This window comes from Sciurus carolinensis, unplaced genomic scaffold (genome assembly GCF_902686445.1).
Source record: "Sciurus carolinensis unplaced genomic scaffold, mSciCar1.2, whole genome shotgun sequence".
NCBI classification, from domain to species: Eukaryota; Metazoa; Chordata; class Mammalia; order Rodentia; family Sciuridae; genus Sciurus; species Sciurus carolinensis.
In genome coordinates, this window is record NW_025920121.1 from 1,739,018 (window position 1) to 1,763,253 (window position 24,236).

The 24,236-nt window shown below is 34.8% G+C and overlaps 1 pseudogene; it reads right to left on the reverse strand.

Moving 5' to 3' along the window:
* Window positions 1-1,568: 1,568 nt before the first annotated feature.
* Window positions 1,569-22,446, reverse strand: LOC124973765 (A disintegrin and metalloproteinase with thrombospondin motifs 20-like; annotated as a pseudogene).
* Between the last annotated feature and the right edge of the window lie 1,790 nt (window positions 22,447-24,236).

Genomic DNA, 24,236 nt, shown 5'->3' on the forward strand with positions numbered 1-24,236 from the left:
CTATACCCAAAGGACTTAAAGTCAGCATACTACAGAGATACAGCCACATCAATGTTCATTGCTGCTCAATTCACCATAGCCAGATTGTGGAACCAACCTAGATGTCCTTCAATTGATGAATGGATAAAGAAACTGTGGCATATATATACAATGGAATATTACTCTGTCATAAAGAATGATAAATTATGGCATTTGCAGGCAAATGGATGAAATTGGAGAATATCATGCTAAGTGAGATAAGCTAATCTCAAAAAACTAAAGGAAGAATGATCTCGCTGATAAGTGGATGAGGACATATAATGGGGGGTGGGAGGGGTTAGTGTTAGGGTTAGGGTTAGGTTTAGGGTTAGGGTTAAGGAGGGTGGTAAGAATGGAGGAAGGAAGGACTGTATAGAGGTAAAAGAGGGGTGAGAGGGGTAGGCAGAAGGGAAAAAATAACAGAATGAAGCAAACAACATTACCTTATGTAAATTTATGATTACATAAATGGTATGCCTTGACTCCATGTACAGATAGAGAAACAACATGTATCCCATTTGTTTATAATAAAAAAAGAAAAAAAAGGTTATGAAAAAAGGTTAGTTATAAAACTGGAGTTATGATTGTTTTCTAAAGAATGGTTTAACTTCATAAATATATAGACTCAAACCAATTTTTAATTTGAAAGAAATGTACTTAGTTGTTCATGATTTAAAAGAGCACAAGTGACAGAAAAATAATTCAATATATTTATGTATTACATATTTTTCAATGTTTGGATATTTGAAAAATGCTAGAGAAGATGAACCACTCATGAGGAATATTTATGAGTTTGGTCTATGGATCTATAAAAAGAACAACACAGAAAATTAAAATATTCTTAAACCACAGTCACTTCACAGAGTGGAGAAAAGTTAATATTCATATAAATTATTATATAAATCATAGTTTTCTGTGGTGTAACAAACTGTAACCAATTAATTTATTTTATGTAATTTTTCTTTTTTAATATAAATTTTCACATTTCCAAACAAAATAATGTTTAACAATGATAAAAACAAATTTTAAAAGAATGTTAATTGGTTTTGGATCAGTTATTGGACATTGACAGACAAGAGTTACATATAGTTATATGCTCAAGTAAGACAGTCTTGATTTGCCATTGTTACAAGCAAAGCATTAACATTATATACAAATGTAAAGAGTGAGGGCAAACAAAAAAAGTGATGAAGAAAAATATTTTCATAGGAATATTGCTATGGGTCAAAATTCACATATAAAAATAAATACTTGTAAAACTATTAAATATTATAGTACTTGAAATTGAATCAATCCTTCTTCCAACTATCAAATTTAATAATACAAGCCAAGAAGGCCAATGGTCTGCTTTTAAAAAAAAATTCAGAAGAAAGTGCCTCATGTTTTTATTGTTACCTTACTCCACTCACTAGCAGCCCAAATGGGACAGAAAAATTCATTGCAGTTCTCTAGAATCATTCCAGGAAGCTCTTGATTTAATGATTTATAAAGAAAGGAAATTAAAGTGAAAGGCACACAGTAAAAGAAAACAAAATATAAGATTGAGAATACTATTGTACCGATTTCCATGGTCCCCAATGCCGTGATACATCATCAAGGCAAGCAGGCTATGAAATTGTATCACATTAGGTGGTTTGTTTAGGATTTGACAGTTGTGCTCTGGTGACTGTTGGCCATTGGGAAACTGACATATTACAAATCTTGATTTTATTCCTCCTCTACATACTTGTGTACACTAAAAATAAGAAGAGGAAATATCAAATCTATGTGATGTTCAAGAGACTACTATATTGCTTTATTCATTGTTTAAATATAATTAGTAATGCTAGAGCTTCAAGCTTATTATTTCTAATTGTCAACATTTTATTCCTGAATAAAAATGTTTTAATTTCTTGGTTATTAGAAAAACTGACAATTTTTGAGACTTAGTAGGAAAATATTTCAGTAAGGCATTAAGTCTATAACAATACTATTTTTTCAGCCAGAAATGAAACTGATTTACCTAAGTAAAGAAGATCAATTAAATAATGTATGGATTTTAATCATTGAATTACTATGTAGCCATGAGAGCTAATAAGACAGGTCAAATTTCATACACATATACTCAATACATTTTTTATGAAAACCATAGATAGCAAAGCAGCATGTATAATATAAATCTGTTTCTGTAACCTATACAGAGCAAAAATCTAGCAGGATATATACCAAAATGATAAAGGTTCTAATTTTTTATATTTCTCTTATGATTTCAATTTTGAAAATGAACATACCTGCATGCAGAAATAATAAAGTTAGGAGATCCAAGATGGTGGACTAGAGGAAGGCTGCATTCCTTGTCATTCTGTAACTCTGGTTTCAAGCAGAGGATATCTGTTTTTTGGTGAGGCAGTTTTTGCTGCTTATTGATCCCCTGGTGTTTACCCCATTTGTCTCCTGTGATGACCTACAGTCTGCCAGCATATCGACGCCTTTTTTGAGAGCAGATTCCTCACTGTCAGGCGTCTATCATCCGCCATTTGCCTGCCTCTGGCCAGTCCATCGCCTGCCTTACACCTATCCATCACCCAACGCATGAGGTTCACCTCCCAATAGTCTGACAACAGTCAGCAAACTGATCGCCGAGTGCCAGTGGAGCACCAGCTGCCTGCTGTTGCCTGGAAGTTCACTGTTACAGTACTACCTGCAGGTTTGATTACACATGGCTGCCGCCATTTTGAGACAACAGTCAGGCCCCATAGGACCCTGGGCCGGACTGATTGAGCACAATCTCCAGGATCCTTCAGCCCGACCGATCACTCCCTGCCTCTGGGGCCCTCACATAGACTGACTGCTCCCTGCCGCCACGACCCCCAGACCAACTGCGCCCTATCACTGGGACCACAGACTGACTGATTGCAACCAGCCTCCAGGATCCTACAACCACACCAAACACACCCAACCTCCAGGACCCCTGCCTGACCAACCACATACTGCTTCCAGGACCTCCTGATGACCACAGCCACACCCTGAGCTGCAGGTCCCCATTGGCCAACACATTTTGAAGCCAGAGCGGCCATCTCGGATAATCGTGGAAGCTTGTAGCTCCAATCTTTGGGTGGGGCAAATCCCATCTTGAGATGCCTGCTGGAGGCTTAAAGCTCACTGTCAGGGGCTATTTGGTCTAGGATTGCATAGTGTCTGATTTGGGCACTGCTAATAATGATATCCCCTTAAAAAAAGGGTTTTGGAAACCTATAGGGTCACTATAAGCCTATAGGGGGAAATCTGCAATACCCCAGATCTGTACTGCTAGAAGGGAAGATACATGAACAACATGGAAAAACAAGGGAAGAAAATGATCCAAACAAATCTAGATTCTATATTAATAGAATCCAATGACAGTATGTTAGAAGAAATGCCAGAAAAGGACTTCAGATTATACATGATTACGATGATTTGCGAAGCAAAGGATGAAATTAGAGAACAAAAGCAGGCAATGAATGATAATACCAATAAGCTAGAGCACCTGCAGGAAGCAAAAGATCATTTCAACAAAGAGAGATTCTCAAAAAAAAAAAAAAAAAAAACCAAACGGAAATCCTTGAAAAGAAGGAAACTCAATGGAAAGCATCACCAAAAGAATAGACCACTTGGAAGACATAACCTCAGACAATGAAGACAAAATATTGAATCTTGAAAATAAAGTTGCCCAAACAGAGAAGATGGTAAGAAATCATGAACAGAATCTCCAAGAACTATGGGACCTCATGAAAGACCAAATTTAAGAAATATTGGGATTGAGGAAGGCACAGAGATACAAACCAAAGGAATGAACAACCTATTCAATGAAATAGTATCAGGAAATTTCCCAAACCTGAAGATTGAAATGGAAAATCAAATACAAGAGGCTTACATAACACCAAATGTACAAAATCACAACATATCCACTCCAAGGCACATTATAATGAAAATGCCTAACATTCAAAATAAAGATAGTATTTTGAAGGCCGCGAGAGAAAAGCATCAGATTACATATAGGGGGAGACCAATACGGATAGCAGCTGACTTCTCAACCCAGACTCTAAAAGCTAGAGGGGCCTGGACCAACATATTTCAAGCTCTGAAAGAACATGGTTGCCAACCAAGAATCCTATACCCAGCAAAACTAAACTTCAGATTTGAAATGAAATAAAATCCTTCCATGATAAACAAAAGTTAAAAGAATTTACAAATAGAAAGCCTGCACTACAGAATGTTCTCAACAAAATATTCCATGAGGAGGAAATAAAAAACAACAATGTAGGTCAGCAAAGGGAGGAACTACCTTAGAGAAAAACCACTCAAAGGAGAAACCAAGCCAACGTAAAAACCAAAAATAAGCCAAATGACTGGGAATACAAATCATATCTCAGTAATAATCCTGAACGTTAATGGTCTAAACTCATCAATCAAAAGACATAGACCGGCAGAATGGATTAAAAAGGAAGACCCAACAATATGCTGCCTGCAAGAGACTCATCTCATAGAAAAAGACATTCACAGACTAAAGGTGAAAGGATGGGAAAAAACCTACCACGCACATGGACTCAGTAAAAAAGCGGGGGTTTCCATCCTTATATCAGATAAAGTGGACATCAAGCCAAAGTTAGTCAGAAGGGATAAAGAAGAACATTTCATACTGCTTAAGGGAAGCATAAATCAGGAAGACATAACGATAGTAAATATTTATGCCCCAAACAATGGTGCATCCCCATACATCAAAGAAATCCTCAATTTCAGGAATCACGGAGACCACAACACAATAATTCTGGGTGACTTTAATGCACCGCTGTCACCACTAGATAGATCTTCCAAACAAATTCCAACCAAAGAAACCATAGAACTCAATAACACAATCAATAACCTAGACTTAATAGACACATATAGAATATTCCATCCATCAATGAGCAGATTAACGTTCTTCTCAGTAGCACATGGAACTTTCTCGAAAATAGACCATAGGTTATGCCACAAAGCAGACCTTAGGAAATGCAAAAAAATAGAGATACTTCCTTGTGTTCTATCAGGTCATAATGGACTAAGAGTAGAAATCAATGACAAAATAAAAAACATAAATTACACCAACACCTGGAGACTAAATAATATGCTATTGAATTAAACATGGATAACAAAAAGCATCAGGTAGGAGATGAAAAAATTCAAAGAGGTCAATGAAAATGATGATAGAACATATAAAAATCTCTGGAACACTATGAAACTGGTACTAAGAGGAAAATTCATTGCATGGAGCGCATTCCAGAAAAGAATGAAAAGTCAACAACTAAATGACCTAACATTACACCTCAAAGCCCTAGAAAAAGAAGAACAGAATAACAGAAAAGTAGTAGAAGACAGGAAATAATTAAAATCATAGCTGAAATTAATGAAATTGAAACAAAAGAAACAATTCAAAAAATTTACAAAACAAAAAGTTGGTACTTTGAGAAAGTAAACAAAAGAGATAAACCCATAGACACACTAACAAAGAGAAGGAGAGAGAAGATTCAAATTACTAAAATACATGATGCAAAAGGAAATATCACGACAGACACCACTGAGATACAGAACACAATGAAAAGCTACTTTGAAAATCTGTATTCCAACAAAATAGAAACTACCGAAGACATTGACAATTTCTTGAGACATATGCTCCTCCCAAACTGAACCAGGAGGACATACACAATTTAAACAAATGAATATCAAGCGATGAAACAGAAGAAGCAATTAAAAATCTACCATCCAAGAAAAGCCCAGGACCAGACGGATTCTCAGCCGAGTTTGATAAGACCTTCAAAGAAGAACTCATTCCAATACTTCTCAAGTATTCCAGGAAACAGAAAAGGAGGGTACCCTACCGAACTCATTTTATGAAGCTAATATCACCTTCATACCCAAAACAGGAAAAGACACACCAAGGAAAGAAAATTTTAGACCAATATCCTTGATAAATATAGATGCAAAGATCCTTAACAAAATATTGGCAAAAGGTATCCAAAAACCTATTAAGAAAATTGTGCACCACGATCAAGTGGGGTTGATCCCAGGAATGCAAGGATGGTTCAACATCCGAAAATCAATAAACGTAATCCATCATGTCAATACACTTAAGGATAAGAATCATATGGTTATTTCAATTGACGCAGAAAAAGCGTTCGATGAAATACAAGACCCCTTCATGCTCAAAACACTAGAAAAGAAAAAAATAGGTATAGGAGGAACATACCTGTACATTGTAAAGGCTATTTATGCTAAGCCCATGGCCAACATCATTCTTAATGGAGAAAAACTGAAACCATTCCCTTTAAAAACAGGAACAAGACAGGGATGTCCTCTTTCACAACTTCTATTCAACATTGTCCTCGAAACTCTAGCCAGAGCAATTAGGCAGACCAAAGAAATTAAAGGGATACGAATAGGAAAAGAGGAACTTAAGCTGCCACTATTTGCGGATGACACGATTCTATATTTAGAGGATCCAAAAACCTCCTCCAGAAAACTTCTAGACCTCATCAATGAATTCAGCAAAATAGCAGGCTATAAAATCAACATGCATAAATCTAAAGCATTTTTATACGCAAGCAACGAAACAGCTGAAAGGGAAATGAGGAAAACAACCCCTTTTGCAATAGCCTCAAAAAAAAAAAAAAAAACTTGGGAATCAATCTAACCATAGAGGTAAAAGATCTCTACAATGAAAACTACAAATCACTGAAGAAAGAAATTGAGGAAGACCTTAGAAGATGGAAAGATCTCCCATGTTTTGATCTCTCAATTAAGAAAAGAAACCTCTTTCCATGTATAGTGAAGTAAAATTATCCACCAGTATGGGCTGGGGATATAGCTCAGTTGGTAGAGTGCTTGCCTTGCAAACACAAGACCCTGGGTTCAATCCCCAGTACCGAAAAAAAAAAAAAAATTATCCACCAGTATGGGATAGTGAAGTAAGATTAGTTCAAAGTCATAAAAGCACTTTACTTTAGGTCTTCAGAGATGTAAACCTCTCCACAAATTTAGTGAATATTATGACTTACTTCTCCCCAGCTTCCATAGTTCCAGCGTGGACAAGGCCCTGAATCACAGTGCTTTGACTCCGGGGGTTTTGAGGGTGCATCACAGTTACTTGCACTCTGTCCATTCTCATCCTGGCAGACCACGACCCTACGCTGAAGACCTCCAGCACAGTTGTGAGAACACGGGCCAGGATAAAGCACAGACACACACATGAACTGCAGATTCCACAGTGTGAATTTGCATGCCGAAAAAAAAAGAAATCACTCCCTGACTCAACCCTAAGCACACTGAAGCATGAAAATCTGACGAAACACTTAAGTTTTACTGAGGGCATCATTAAAATTTGTTGATGAAAAGTAAGTCTTTCAAGCATGCATTAGGAAGTAATCTTTCACCCTCATCCTAAATGTTAAGTACAAAGGAATTAAAGTTTTAAGATTAACTGGGAAGATATAAAAAGCAAAACACAGTGTTAAGTTACCTAATTTTACCTTTGTATTTTTCTTTAATTTGTATCATTATTATCATGTAAAATATGAACTTTGGTAGTTTACTCAATTTTACTCTACTCCATTTCTATCACAGTAATTTTCGTTTCTTTATAAACATTTGTAGTCTTACTTCTTAAAGGATTTTCTCTTGTTTTTATCACAAAGCACCCTAATCAGAATTGTTTTAAAGTACATTCCTTTGTAATCAAATATCACATTATTCTTCAAATTCATTAAGAACTCTAGGGAGTTGTAGTCTACATCAAAAATGCTTAATCCATTTAAGATTTAAACTATCCATCTTTAGTTAAATTTAGCATTAAAAGTATTTGATGTCATTATATACAGATCTGCTAAAGGAAATATAAAAAATGACAGAAATATTACAAAATGATAGAATTAGTATAACTCAAAAAAGAACAGCTTATTGATCCCCATGATCCTGTTCTCCATTGGTTTCCTCTGAATGACAGATGGATCCCCTGATTTTGATTATCTTTGGTTTGTGAGTTAATGGGAAAAGTCTGCCTGGGAACTGGCTTGGCTGCTCAGAAGAACCAGGAAAGTGGCTGTACCTGGGTGGGCAGGCGGCAGATTATATTCTTGTTCTACCAAAGGTCGAACTTCAGGGCACAGTAATTCTCATCAATTGGCTGCTGGTGGTTGATGCATAAAACTTGTTGAGTTGTTTTTCCATGGCCACATGATGCTGAACACTGACCAGAAATTTAGCCAATATTTACAATGTAATATACTACATTGATATTATATAAAATACCATATATTATATTTAAACATTTCACTTCCTATTTTCTCATAAGGATACTTACAGGTGACCAATTTCCTTCTTGCCATTCTCCACAAGGGCTAAAGCAAACACAGATATTTCAGCAGGTCTGGACAAGTGTGCACACTGTGATTCACCTGCTATTCCATCATGAGCATCAGGACAGCTTACAGAGCAGGCTTGATTAACTCTTCCACAAGACACAGAGCACTTAAAAACTAAAATAACATCAAAAGTTTAGATAGTACCTCTCCCAATTCCCTTAACCATAGATGTTGCTCACATTCATAAAACATCAAGTTTCCTGAGAAAACATAAATTAGGAATAATATCACCTGGCTTCATTTCTCAGTCAAATACAGATGGGGCAGAAAATATCCCAGTTTAGATTACAAATTTCACAAACAGATATAAAAATATGAATTAATATAATGTTTTGGAATAATGCTTAGTTATATGAAAAAATTAAAGATACTACGTAAGATAATTTTAATATATCATTAACATTAATCTTAAAAGACTTAATGAATATTTAAGACTAAAGCACATTATATATTCTAAATACATTAAAGCTTTTAGTTCAGAAAAGCAACATGAAAATGTCCATAGTTTAAGTAAAAGTTGATAAATGCCTGATGTCACATCGGTATAACAACCTAGGACATAAGTATCATTATACTCAATTTGTAGATTAGAAAATCTACAAAAGGTTCAAATTTCCTGCACATAAACACAGGCTGTGGAAAGACAGAGCATAATTTAGCCATGAAGTGACCTAATTCTAAGCCCTATACTTGGTCCATTCCATCAAAATACTTGAGAATGAATACATACATTAACTTAAGCAAATCTGTCCCAAACATTCTGCTGATATCTAAAGGCCCCCCAAAAAATACTGCATCTCTTCAATAAATTCACTTACTGGGGTCCAAGAACCATGTCTCCACTGTGCTGCTTTTCCTATGGGAACAGCTGGTAAGGAAGTAGCCCCAATATTGGGGATAATTGGGCAGGGAGTAACTATACAGTCCTATTCAAAAGAAAAACCAATTTCAAAGAACATCATTTAATTAATCGACCACATTTTAATTAAATCTGATATTTCTTTGCCTCTGTCACATATCTTATTCAAGAATAGCTGCACACCAATTTAAAAAGTGATAATATAAAGAATTTTATTTTCAAATGTTCAAAGTACTGTCAAGTGCTAGCAGTGGATAATAAGACTGAATATCAATATTTGAATCATTGCATCTGATAATTGAAAAGGGAAAGAGCCAAGTCCTTCAAAAATACCACTAGGCTGAAACATTCTGAAGGAATACAGAAGTCCACCTTAAAAAAGCACAACACACTTTAAGATTCCATAATATTAATAATAATAGATGTTGTCATACAACATGCACAGTTCAAAGAATAGAAATACACAAGTTAAATAAAAGATCCAATGGCAGATAAAAGGTAAACTATTTCATAATTAAGCTATAAGACTGGCAAAACCAAGAATGATAAATTCTATCTCATGCACATATTTTTAAGGCATAGAGGTTTAAGTGGGAAAAGTACATATAAAATAATTTGAACACATTAGTGATCCTCTTGTTAAATAATAGATATTTTTGTTTATAATCCACAAAGAGGTTTCCTTTACCTATCACCTGGGCGACGGCCCCTTGACATTCTCTGTCATCTAATACTGCACTAAGGAGCTCATTGACACATTTAACAGCACTTATCTGATACCCACGTCCGCAGGTAGCTGTGCACTGAAAGATAAAGATAAAAAGATATCAAAAATACATTGCTTTTTAAAAATTACATAAACTTCAATTTTCTTAACAAATATATAGGTAATAATATGCTTTCAGTACATCTTTTGTACAACCCTTTATGCCACATTCAAAAATCTAAAATTAATAAATTCAATCAATATGCCTACTTATTTAAATATATTATGTAGACATTACTAAATACTGAAGTCAATGAAATGTGTATTATTAATATAGCTTTAAAAATTATCATGTAAAATTATCAGTAAATGCCTGATATTTTGGAGGCAAAGTCAGTACAATTATAGAAAAATATACTTTCAAACTCTACCTGGTGTATCTCACTTAATACATTAAGTACATTTCAAAGAGATAAAGAAGGGAGAGGTGAAAAGGTTTCCATCAGCTCTGGCAATCTTCACAGGACAATACGCTACCCATGCTCATCTAGTCTGATCACTGCTCATCTTGCAGATTTCCAGCTGCCTGGTCAGCAGAACTTCTAAACAATGCCTATTCTAAATATAGTAAAGATACCAATGTAAACACAGAATATGAAAATATTTATAGTTTGATAAAATATTATAAAACATGAGATTTACAGTCTTTGGGTAACTAAAATGAATCCAAAAGCAAAGCTAAAATATTTACCACAGCAGTAATGTCAAAATTTTAAATATACTCACAGACCTCCATGATCCTACTTTCCAAGCAGCACATGCATGAAGCTCACATAGTCTTAGAGATTCAAGTTTGGTACTTGGATTACAGAAGCCATCACTCAAGTGATCTTCATTCAGTTGACAACAAACCTGTCACTGCTTTGATCCTTTTCCATATGTAACAAGACACTGTAAGAAGTCAATAGGATGTATTACAAAATGATGCAATGATCAATTTGCATGATAAATTACAGTTGTAAGACCATTCCTAAGTGCATTATAACCCCAATCATTTACAGACAGTCACTGGGTAAAACTGCCACCCCTCATTTCTGTGGCCCAAGTGTCACTGAAATGTCCACTGGTCCTAGGAAACCAAACCTTAGAAGAAGGTTATATTCCAGGTTACTGCACTTATAAAACTAGTTATAAACATTAGCAAATGTTATTGCTAACTTGATAACTATAAATAGATTAAGGATAGCCATTTTGAAAACTTGTACTGCCTTTATAAAAAATTATTTTTTAAATGATAAAGCTAAATATGTGTGAATTTTATAAAATCTTTGATGCAGTTTCCTAACACAATATTATAACAGTTCTAAGACTCAGTTTTTTAATGTTACCTCACTCCAATCACTAGCAGCCCGAAAATTCACTGGAGTTCTCTAGAATCATTCCAGGAAGCTCCTGACATTCTCTGTCAGCAAGGTGGTGGCCAAAGTTGTTTACACAATAAGATTCTCTAGAACTTTACCCTCCTCCACAACTCTTGGAACACTGATTTAAAAAAAAGAAAGAAAAGAAAAGACAATAAAAAGATCAGTGGTGTCACAGATTGCAGGGAGGGAGGCAGGATGAGAAGGTGAGCACAGGTATTCTCAGGGCAGGGAAACTTCTCTGGGTGATAACATCACCATAAACATACACAGCACAAATAGTGAATCCTAATATAAACTATAGACTTTAGTTGATAATAATGCATAAAAATTGGCTCATCAATTACACACATGTGCCAAACTAATGCAAGATGATAACAGAGGGAGTGGGTAAGGGATGGGCAAGGGGAAACATAAAGGGAAGGAAGAAGGCAGAATATCCAGCATTTCTGTACTTCCTGTTCAAGGTTTTTCAGTAAACCTAAAGATGCTCTAAAAATTAAAGTCCATCAATTTTTTTAAAAAAATGACATGATACATATAACAAGTTAGAGTAGAGCCCTAACAAATTAGCAGTAATGCATAATATGGGCAGTCAATAAACTTTTGTTATAAGCCACTGAGATTTGACGGCCAGTTGTATGCAGCATAATAGCAAAAGTAAATTCAGAGAAATGGTTATAAGTAGTCAGAATAGTCTAAATTTACATTTTCTGCAATTAAGAGACAGTACAGAGTTTAAGCAGTCTGTGACATGACCAACTTTCTGTTTATAAAGCTCAACTATGTACTATCAGTTGACTAATTATCTCCGATCTTTCCTAAAGAACCTCTAAAATAAAAATTTTTTTAAAAGGCATATGTCTAAAAGAACAGGGATAAAAGGAAACACAGTAGGCAAGAGAAGGAATTTTTTAATATGAAAAGCAGATTGGAATATGTATTTTTAAATTTTTTTGTACTTGTAGATGAACAGAATGCCTTTGTTTATTTTTATGTGGTGCTAAGGATACAACCCAGTGCCCTACATGTTTTAGGCAAGTGCTCTGCCACTGAACCCCAGTCCCAGTCCAAGTCCTTGAATAGACTTTTGACAGTCAAGGAAGAAGAATACTAAACCTGTGAAGGTGTAGAGTGAATTAAAAAACAAAATCATGCCACAAAATCCAAGAGAAGTCCAGGAATCAAAAGACACCAGGTTTGTCTGAAGAGGTGAATGTTGTGAGAGGTAGATCTAAAAAATAAAGACTTGATTGAAAGGTATTTATGAAGAACAGTTAAGTCAACAACCCTTCTAGCCAAGAGCAGCAGAAAATAAGCCACCTAAGTTACTTGGCATTTCTAGTGGTCACATTAAAAAATTAGTAACAGGTGATATTAATTTCAATAGCATTTGTATTTAACCCAATTATCTGGAATAGAACCAGTTTAATATGGCACCAATGTAAAAATTATCCATATGTTTGCATTCTTTTTTTCATATTAAGTTTCCAAATCCAGTGACTATATCACGCAGCACATGGACTAGCCACAGGTGGACAGCATAGCTCTAGGAGAGAACTTGAGGGAATGGGACATAATGCAGGGAATCGATAGCACAGCAGAGTGAAATGGGGTGATGAAGTGAGTCTCCATAATGAAAGAACAGATTCCAGCCTGACTCACCACCTACTGTGACCCAAAGATGACGTCTGTTGTTTTCCCCCACCACAACTGTCAGAAGATGAGGGAATTCCTCTCTTGGGTGACCATTTAACCAAGAAAAGGATCAACTGACAAGGACATTTGGTTCTTCAACCCACTGACAAACAAAAGGGCTACTCAACAATCCAGTTACCCTAGAACAAGGCCTCTGGTTGACTCGTCTGCCCCACACAGAACTTCAAATCAGCATCTTAGTCCTTCCTAAATATGAACAATCAACAAGTGATCATTGGAAATTCTGGAAAGCTACTAACAAAAGAGGACAAAAGAAATAAAAACAAAATAAGACTAGGATGAAACTAGTTTATGAGAGCAGAAAAAAACTCAAGACTACACATACACTCAGAGGCCTAATAGAAGATATTATACCCATGAAATAAAAGCAAGACATTATGAGAAGAAACATGAAAACAGTGAAATGGAGAGAATAAATGAGAATTAAGTGCTAAGTTTAAGAGGTTGAATACTCAAACAATAAAACTTTCAGAAACATAAGAAAAATGAGAGGAAATTATCAAAAACATTAATGGGGTTGGGGATATGGCTCAGTTGGTAGAGTACTTACCTCGCAAGCACAAGGCCCTGCATTGAATACCCAGCACTGCAAAAATAAATAAATAAAAATAAAAATAAAAATAAAAAAATTAATGAATGCAACTACATTTCTCAAGACAAAGAATCAGTGTTTCCAAGTTGAAATGACAACCTAATTCCTTAGAAAAATAAAGAAAAATAAAATTAAATGAACATCAGCATCAAGGTATTAGCATGAAGGGATCTACAAAATTTCCAGAATAGAAAATGCCACATACAAGCACAGGAAATTGAAAAATAAGCTGAGGAAATAGTCATAAAACAAGAATTTCCAAATTTTCAAGGGAAATCATGTATTTTAGAATTTGTATGAAAGTATTTAGCAAGAATGAGAATGGAATGAAACAACTTTCAGGGATGGGAACCTCTAAAGTTACCTTTCCTTCTCAGTATATTACTGAGGAGCATGTTCACCTACTGCGGGAAGGAAACCAGAAAGAGGAACTCATAAAACAGAAAACAAGGAATCCAGCCTAAGAGAATGTTGAAGGGAATTGCCAGGATAATAAATGAGGGACATCTGGCAGTGAGGGTCACATAACAAGACTAAAAAGCAACACAAACAAATCAGTGCAAGAGAAATGAGTGTCATGGACAAAGATGAAAAAATGAAGGAAAATTAAAGCTATCAAACAGGCTTGCAATACTAAGAAAATGTGTAGTACTGACAAAAATCTTGAGGACTGATAATTTTCAAAATGCAGAAAAACAAATATGAAAACAAAAACTGAGGAAATGCATCTGAGAGAAACCAAAAGGGTAAAAAAAGGAATACATTCAACAGTGTACTGTGTGGGAAAAGAATTAATAGTTCTTTTCTCTTGCACGTGATCCTTTAAGGGAACTCTCCTGGTCTGGACACCCCCACCACTTCTCACTATATATTTCACAAACTCCAAGAATCATATTATTATTTATTTGGTGTGTGCACTGCACTTACAAATGTGCTTTAAGAATATGCCTTTATTCACCTATTGCTTGGCTCTGTCCCCCTAGGTTCCCATGCTCCCCAAATTCCAATACTCTTCAATAAAGTACATCCAGGGCCTTTCCACCAAGTTAGTTCTTCCTTCTGCATTACCAAAGCCCCTAGTTCTACTTTAGCATTTATTCCAGTTGACCTGGTAGTCATCCACTACCACAGGCCTTCTTGGAGACACTGCGCAAGCAGTTTCAGGAATGCCTGTTCCATGCAAACATTCTGTGCATCACTGTCCCAAAGCAACAGGACTGCAGGTGGGCCTCTTCCTGAATGATGCAGCACAGTTCCTGTGGAACCTGCTCACATCAGCTAACTAGATTGTCCCTCACATTCTTATCATCTGTGGCCACTGCCTCTGGTCACCTGATTCCTCCTATAGGATCATCTCCACACTGCTCTAGGCTTCCTTTCCTCTGACCACTGTTTTCCCCTATTCTTAAGCTTTCTCTCTATTCTCCATGAAAACAACTTCTCCATTCCATACATCTTCTCTATACCTCAGCTTCAGTCTACTCACACCTTCTTTCTCTGATCATCTCTAATACACACAGAGATAAGGTATTGCATTTACCATTTTATTACTATTACACTACTATTTAACATTATGATTTCTACTCATGCTTCTGTTGCATCTGCTAGACTTTAAAACCTGAATTCATAACTGGGGTCTCATTAATAACCTAAAACAAAGCAACCCCTCAATAAATATCCTTCATTGAACATGTATTGCACAACAAAGCATCCATAATTACACACTACACAAAGACTCTAGTCTTCCTATTTTCTGTCCCAAATATAAATTTCTCTTCCATTTCTTCTCTGCTCCTTTCAGTCATTCATGCCACCAGTACCTAACCATGGAAGGCAAATGAAAGAATGACAGAAGGTTTGAAATCTCAACACAAAGAGAGAGAGACAGGTTGCTAAGAACAAGTGTGTGGAGGAGAGTGGATGAGAAGGTAGGTATTTCACTAGGAAGAGGGATGTAAGTAAGAGAAAATCTCTGCAACTGCAAAAAAAAATAAGTAAGAGAGAGAGAGAGATAAACAGAATGAGAATGAGAATGTGAGAATGTACCAGGAACAGTTGAAAAGGGGAGTTTTCAGTGGGGGCTGTTAAGTAAGATACAGGAAGAGAGGGAAAAGTAAGGAGAAAATAAAACTACACTTTTGTATGTCTGTGCCATATGGAAAGGAGGAGGATTCCATAGCAGCCTGACTCAAAGGGACTGAATGATAACAGCATACAGTTAAACCACCATCTCTTTTTAAAACTGGGGTACCTTGACACATTTTGATACAGTCTTGTCGTGGTCCATGTACATCCCATGTGAACAGGTCACTTCTATCCTCCACAGGAATGTGGAAGGAATATCATACATCAGGGTTGTATAAATTACCCACACATAGCACCTCAATAAAGACAAAGGAACATACAATCAATTTATAAAACATACATGCTTCAGACATAATTTCTATGTTTAATAATGAATGCTTGGGGCTCGGGAGATAGCTCAGTTGGTAGAGTGCTTGCCTTGTAAGCATAAGGCCCTGGGTTTGATCCCCAGCACTCAAAAAAAAGCTTAATAATGAATGCTAAGTATTTAACCACTATAGTTCACTAACATGATTAAAGCAAAGTCTTACTGACAACCAAAGAGTTACCCGTAAAACAAGTTCTTCTTCCAGTCAGTACTGTTAATTCTTTAAATTGAATTGTTTGATCCACTGTATTCAAAAAGAGCTCCTTGTATGTTTATTTCTCTTTTTAACAAACAACAAAACTTCCATTTAAAAGAAAATTCCCTTGGGCATCAGATAGGGCTGTAAAAGAACAAACGTATTGCTCATCAAACCATAAAGAAAGTCAACAGTACAGAAAAAGCTTTTTTAACTGTTTAAATTCCTGTATCAAATTTAAAGAATAAAATTTTAAATTGGTATTAAGAATAATATTGAAGAAATAAACCTGACTTTGCAACAGTGTGGTATCAATTCTGTAAGTAGGGGATCTTCAGCCCATCAACCAAATATATTAGAATAAATGCACGCTATACTTTTCTATCTGAAAGGGGTACAGAGTCTCAGGAGCAACCTACACAAAGAGGCCAGGCAGAAAGAAATCATGCCCCTACCAGACAGATCAGCTAAGCCAATCTTGGTCATCAACAGAAGGAAACAAAGAGCAGACTGTGGCAAGACTCCATTTATACTTCTCTTGGAAAAAAATGTACAAAGCTTAAAAACTAGGGTCAGTATTCTAAAAGGAAATGCAATGACTACACCACTCTCTATGCACCTGTCTCGATCTTTTTATAGAGGCACTCTATCCTTGTTGAAATGTATGTGAATATCAGCTTTTCAGAATAATACTCCTACCTCCTTCTCTAGTCATGCCTTTTCTTGTTCTCTCTTTCCCATTGATAGGTAATAAGATAAGCCTATCAAATACATGCATGCAAAAGTATAGTATAGTATATATTCTTAATTTGTTGCTTTTTAAATATAAAATTGCATGGTGTCCACAATAGTGTGGTAGTAAAAAGACAAAAGAATTTAGTATTCAAACAGTGGGTTAAGTTCAAGTTGTCTCAATTAGTTGATTTGTGATGTTAGACAAACTTCTAGCTCTGATTCCTAAATTGCATAATAAGTCAATACAAATTTCTGCCTTAACAGGCCCTTCATCAGGATCAAATTTGGAAAATGTTTACAAAGTGTGTAAAGGGTAAAATCTATGCTATTTATTTTCAATTTTCAAGAGAATATGTAATATTTAAAACTTTACAATAATAAAACTCTGTAATAATCAAGTGCTTCTCTTCTTGTTTTACTAGTATTATACTTCTCAGTGAAACAATAACCTTTTGGGGAAAAATGTGTTTGACATGCAGGGAGCTGCACCAAAAGCACAAAGTTGACATACTTCATAATAAATGCTAAACTTCATAATAAATGCAATACCCCTCTGAAAAAGCAATCTTGAAGGGATCATTGCAAATCAGTTACATGTTTCTGTGTATATGTGAACTAGTTAAACTGCCTTTATATATTATACTGAGTTCAGTGAAGAACAAATAACATTCTAAATTTATTCTCTGAAACAGAAATTCCTCTGTGTAGGAATCTGCACTTAATCAAATGTAGACACGCCTATTTAAAGAAACATCTGTTACATTAACTCTAAGGGAAACAGGATTTGTGAAAAAAATTCTACATATTTTATTACTTTTAGTTACAAAATTTCATAAACATTTTAAAAATCCCTTCTAGTGAATTTGTTTGTTTGGCTCACTTCAAATTAAATTTTAACATTTACATTTGTAGTTCTCTTAAAAAATGATGATACTTTATAGATGAACATTTCTAATTTTTCAACCTTGGGCAGAACCTGTGGTCCATTCCCAGGAAGATACAGATATGTACACTTGGAACCTTAGAGAGATCTACTGGTTTATTTATCTACATATACTGTAGCATTCTTCTGTGTCTATGCACACAGGTTAATATTTTTTAGCAGAAGAAAAAGAATTTCAAATAAACATAAAAGAATAATATATCAAAATATTTAAATCTTATTCTCTGGGAAAATTAATCATTGCATTTATTAAGATGAAATTCAGAAAACACAGAATTAATCACTTTAAATGAATACTTCAATTTAATACATTCATAATGTGCAACCACCACCTTAATCTAGTTCTAAAACTTTTCTATCACCCAAAAAGATTCCCTGTATCCATTATGTGGTTGATCCCTTTACATCTGACTTTGGTAATGACAAATATAATTCCTGAAATAAGTTATTCACAACAGATTCACATTCCCTGTTATAAGATTAATTATCTGGGCCAATATTTCATATTTTATTAATGTGAAGTAGATAATTCCTCAATATCAGCTGAACATCACCACCTATTCCAGCATGGTAAACTGTTGGTAAGTCAACTTTTAAGATGTTTCTCAAATGCAAAAGTTTTGTAAAATATTCTTTTCATGTTGTGTCTAAGCAAAATTATCTAAATTTTAAAGCTAATTTCCAAATATAAATGCCAAAAAGTTGCATAATTTTTATTAACTAGAGGGAGGAGAACTGTATTCTAAATACACAGGTATTTAAGTGAACATACATTCGGTTATCTAAAATATCCTTATGAAGAAAAAAAAACTTTCAGAATTTCGTTCAGTGTTTCTTTCGAAAAGGATATATTTTGTGTAGCTTAAAAAGAACATATGTACAGAGTCAGATGACCTAAGCTCAGTAGGAACTGAAACTGTGTTTGCTCCAGGGATTCTTTTTGCCTTCCAGGAATTCACACCAACCTCAGACCTCCATGAAATCACACACAAACCACATGTTGGCTGCTGCTTACCAAAAATGTTTACCAAGGTGATTGTCATCTTCTGCTTTTCCACAATAGCTGTGCTGAAGAATTTCAATGTTTGTTGCTCCTGTGGGAATCTTTACAACAACACTGTAACCTGCAATTTAAAGTTATGCATGTTCAATTTCACAAGAGCAGGTGTCCTAGAGGATATTACTGCTAAATGAATGGTACAGTCAGTTCTAATTTCATTTTACCTTTAAAAAATGAAACTGGTTATTCCTTTTGAACCAATACCTTAATAAGTTACTAAGGATTGGAAAAAAGCAGCTGTCGTCTAGAAGCACATAGAGTTTCAAATTCTTAAAGTATAACTCTTCCTAACTTTTTATTTTTAAAGTTCTGTTTTTTCTTCCTTTTATTATCATCATTATTATTTTCAGTAGCAAGGATTGAATACAGGAACTCTCTACATTAATTACATCCTCAGCCCTTTTTATTCTTTATTTTGAGACAGGTTCTAAGTTGCTGAGACTGACCTGAAATCTTCTTGCCTCAATCTCCCCTGTCACTGGAATTACAAGTATGTACCTTCACGTCCAGAATACAATTCTTAACATAGAATAGAATGAAATTAGTATGCCAGCACCTTAAGTGCTTAATTAGCATATTCAAGTTTGACTAATGCATTTAGATTTTCTATTGGGAAAAATAAGTAAATAAGTATAGGGATTAGTTTACTGAAATTAAATAAAAGTAATGCCTCTATTTTATGAGATCAAATTCAATAAAAAAGGGAAAATACTATATTAAATATACATTAAACAAGAAACAGAAACACAGAAACATTCTGTTCCTGAAACAGAAACATTCATATTACATAGTTATCCAAATACTCTTGGGGAAGTATATAATTGATTATGTTCTAGTTATGTTAATCTAAGTTTTTCTTTTCTTATTATGATTTTTCTCTACTTAATAAACAAGTGAGAGAAACTGTAATACTTCTCATGCACTAAATTTTAAAACACTGGATTCACTTAAGAAGTTTTATAAAAGCTTAAATTTGTGATCCTGCTATACTTGTAGTTTCTTTTGCTATCTCTTTAAGGCATCCCATTTTAAATATAATGTGATAAATGGTAGGAAGAGTCTGCATACAGTACACATACATATTAGTTGGAGGTTATCAGCCTTAAAGAATAATTTCAACTCACATTCTCTTCACTATAAAATATTCCTGTTCACTACTTTCACTCTATCTGCTAGAGTTTTTCAAGAAAGCTAGCCTGACACAGTGCAAAGGCAACAAGATAAAGGTGACCACCAGGGAGCAGAAATGTGGCCAATGCCATTTAAGGTACTGAAAATGACTTCAACACTTTTCTCCATTTACAAATCAATTAATTCACAGTACAGTTTTTGCAAGGTTAACTATTTAATCCTAATTTGAAATATGTTTTTCTCCTCCAAAAATATAATTTTCAACAGACTGTGATAAGTATGAGTCATTGATTATAGGAGATCAAATGTGTGTGGCTTTCATGAAATAATGAATAAAAACAACTAGAAAAATAGTACCACCAGCATGGAACAGTATGAAGTGTTCTACACTTACTTTATAGGTAAAAATATAATCTTTGGGTTTTAAGTTATACCTCTTTAATTGAGATAACTCATAATAACCTAACACATGTTCAAACACATATGAACACAATAAGATGCTGAAAAACATAGCTATAAATAACACACTTCTACTGTGCAAGGAAAGTCTTAATGGTCTGTTTTTATTTCACAAAAAAGAAAAAAAATGTCCAGGAAATTTTAGACTGGAAAATATCTGAGATAGTCTCACAGCCATTTTGAGTAAAAATGAAATCAAGACCAAATATCAATTCTTAATATCTGTAATTCAGATACTGCTTGAGAAATCAAATATGATGATACTTATGATCCACTATTTAAGTTAATGATTTTATTCTTTGCCTTCAATCAAAATTTTCAATATTAATAACAAATGCAACAGCTAGACCAAGTCAGACAAAAAAAAAGAGTGGTTCAAATGATAATAATTTAAAGCAAGTTTCCTGAAAAAGTATCATAAGTATACATTTTAGATTATTTAGATTACAGGAACATTCAATTGCTAGGAATCTATTTACACATCTTGGTCAAATAACACTGAATTTACTCTTATTCTCAAAATGCACCTATTATGTTTTTAATAATTAGATTTGTCTTGGGAGAGTGAATTCATTAATTTAAGAGTACATTTGGTATTAGATGTAATTTTTATATTTAGGAAGTATTTCTTTCATAATCATTTTGAACTGAGGGTATAGAGCACACAAAACAATAGTGAAGTGTTACTATTATACCTTCATCATGTACTCTACTATTACATTAAATAAAAGGGAAAACTAGAAGCAAATACACAGCTGAACATAATGGGTACAGCTGAAGACACCTGCCATTGTCCTGCATGAAGAGTTATCTCTACCACACACTCCATGTTTGTCTCTCTTGACCTTGGAGTTTAACACATGATCACAGCCAGACAGCTTCAAAACACAATTAGTACAATTAAGATACTCCTTGAATGTACATAAGAAATGAGAGATAGAGGGCTAGAGAGAGAATTTTAACAAAGGTGTTAGTTAAATGTCACCACAGCAGGTCACAATCAAAGTAGCAAAAGCAGTTTCTACCATTTTAGGGAGCTCACACCGTCTTTATCTTGATCCTGAATAGCACAAGCAAAACAAAATCAGCAAACAGAGCTTTATGAGTCATTATTAAATGACAGAAAATGGCCTAGTAACAAATCTAAACACACTGTAATATATAACATGATATAAAGATAAATTTATTTGGAGTCACAAGAATGTACCAGGAAGCCACACAAGGAATATTTGGTTAGAGAAAGGGAAGAAAACTATTGTAATTAAATCACAGTATGTGTGTGTGTGTGTGTGTGTGTGTGTGTGTGTGTGTACATATATACACACTTCTAGTTTACTTACCCGACATAGGCCTTGAACACAGATTTCACTGGTTTCAGCAACCCTGTCCTTCAATTGGTAGAAGTTAGTAGTTCTGGCAACCTGAAAACAGAGTTTACAAAGATCTTTTATGGCAACTGTAAAAATGTAAAAAAGAGTTACTTTGGGGTGTAAAATAATAAAGTCATGTGTTCTTAGGTCTCAAAAACATTACATCAAATATATTATGATTACTTGCTCTCACTGTACATTGGAAGCCACCTCCCATTAGGGGAAAGACCATTGATGTTGAAATGTTTCCCATCAAAGTCAGAGCACTGCTTCTCTGGAAAGTCTTTTGGACACAAATCAGTGTTACATGATCGGAATTTCATCCTGCGGCCCACAGAGTACTTTCTTCCATTTCTTGGCCTAGTCACATTCATTACATTTTAATGCACAACAGTACAATATTATTTTTGTCATTTACTTCTATAACTGTTCCATTCTTTTCCAGGATCAGGAAAACCACTGATGTTCCAATAATATAATTTTTTAAAAAGAAATATATAAAGGGGATTTTTAAGCAATTTTCTGGCTAATAAACTATAAAAATATCCACCTTCATGTGGACACTGAAGCCTGAAAGGCAGAAATGTATCTTATTTTTGACAAGATTAACTAACAAAGAACTAATGATGGACTTTTGTTGTAAAACATCAAACTGAAATTTGTTCACTTTCTGGGGAAAAAAAAAGACTTGTAATGAGCCAAAGACAATAAAAGAGTAAGACAGTATGTTAAAAAGGAAATATATATGCATCTCCACCTTGTATATACTTCTTGCCACTCAGTTTGAGGATTTTCATAGTATCGCTAACACATAACCTTCGGATCACACTTCCCAGCACAAAGAGTTATTAATGATTAGCCCCTGGGCTGCACCTTCCTGCCCTTTGGAGAAGAAAAAAAGAAGAAAAGAGAAGGTGGGGGATTCTGGGGTCTATAAAAGAGTAAGACACTCCCACTTTCATGGGCATCTAGCTCTGGGCCCCACTTCTTTCCAGAGATGTATGCTATCTCTGTCTCTTTCTTAAATAAAACTTGCTTTCTTTGCTTGCCTTGGTGTTTCTCAGGTATTTAATCTTCAACACCAGGGGACAAGGGCCCAATCCTGATCTCTAAGACTGGTATCATATGTATATAGCGAATATTTGTGGCTATCATGGCCTCTTATTCTCTGGTCTAAGTCAAGCCCTGCATTTACAGAGTACAGAGGGCATTTACCATTGTGAGTAGAAGAAACAGAAAAGGACTGAAAAAAAAGAATAATTTACAGAAAAGTAAGAATAGTTGCCTAAGTGACTTTGTACTCATAAAGAGTGCTCATGGAAGTTTCTATTTATGAATATTCCTAAAACCAATTGCCTCAAACAGGAGTATCCAGAACACATATTAATAATTTACGTGGTTGGGCTGGGGTTGTAGCTCAGTGGCAGAGCGATTGCCTGGCACAAGTGAGGCAATGGGTTCAATCCTTAACACTGCATAAAAATAAATAAATCAAAGGCATGCTGTCCATCTGTAACTACAAAAAATCTTTTAAAAAATTTATGTGGTAGAAATTATTAAACGATGATATAAATTAAGCCTACAAATAAAGAGTATGAGCTTTAAAAATATTAAAGCAAGTCTTGCCAGGATTGGTGATGCAACACCTACAATCCCAGTGACATGGAAGGCTGAGACAGGAGGACTGCCAGTTTGAAACTAGCTTCAGCAATTTAGTAAGGCTTTCAGCAACTCAGTGGGACTCTGTCTTAAAATAAAAATTTTAAAAAGAACTGAGGATATGGTTCAGGGGTAAAGCCCCCAGGGTTCAAGCCCCAGTACCAAGAAGGAAAAAAATAAAACCTGGAAAATTATACTACTACTAAGGATAAAATTAAGTGATAAATATCCCCCAACTTGGGATATTTTGTCCTGTATCAATCAGCATCATATCTGACAGACACAATGAGGGAAAATTGTGTGGAAAATGCTGAATGATATGAGAAATAAGAGAGATTGAGATATTATCTGAATCTTTATAAAAATAGACAAGATAATGGGGCTGTGGGTGTAGCTCAGTAGGTAGAGCATTCACCTAGCATGTACAAGGCCCAGGTCTTGATTCTCAGGACCACAAATTAGCAAAACAAGCTAATAACTTACTGTCTATGTTTCATTATATCTC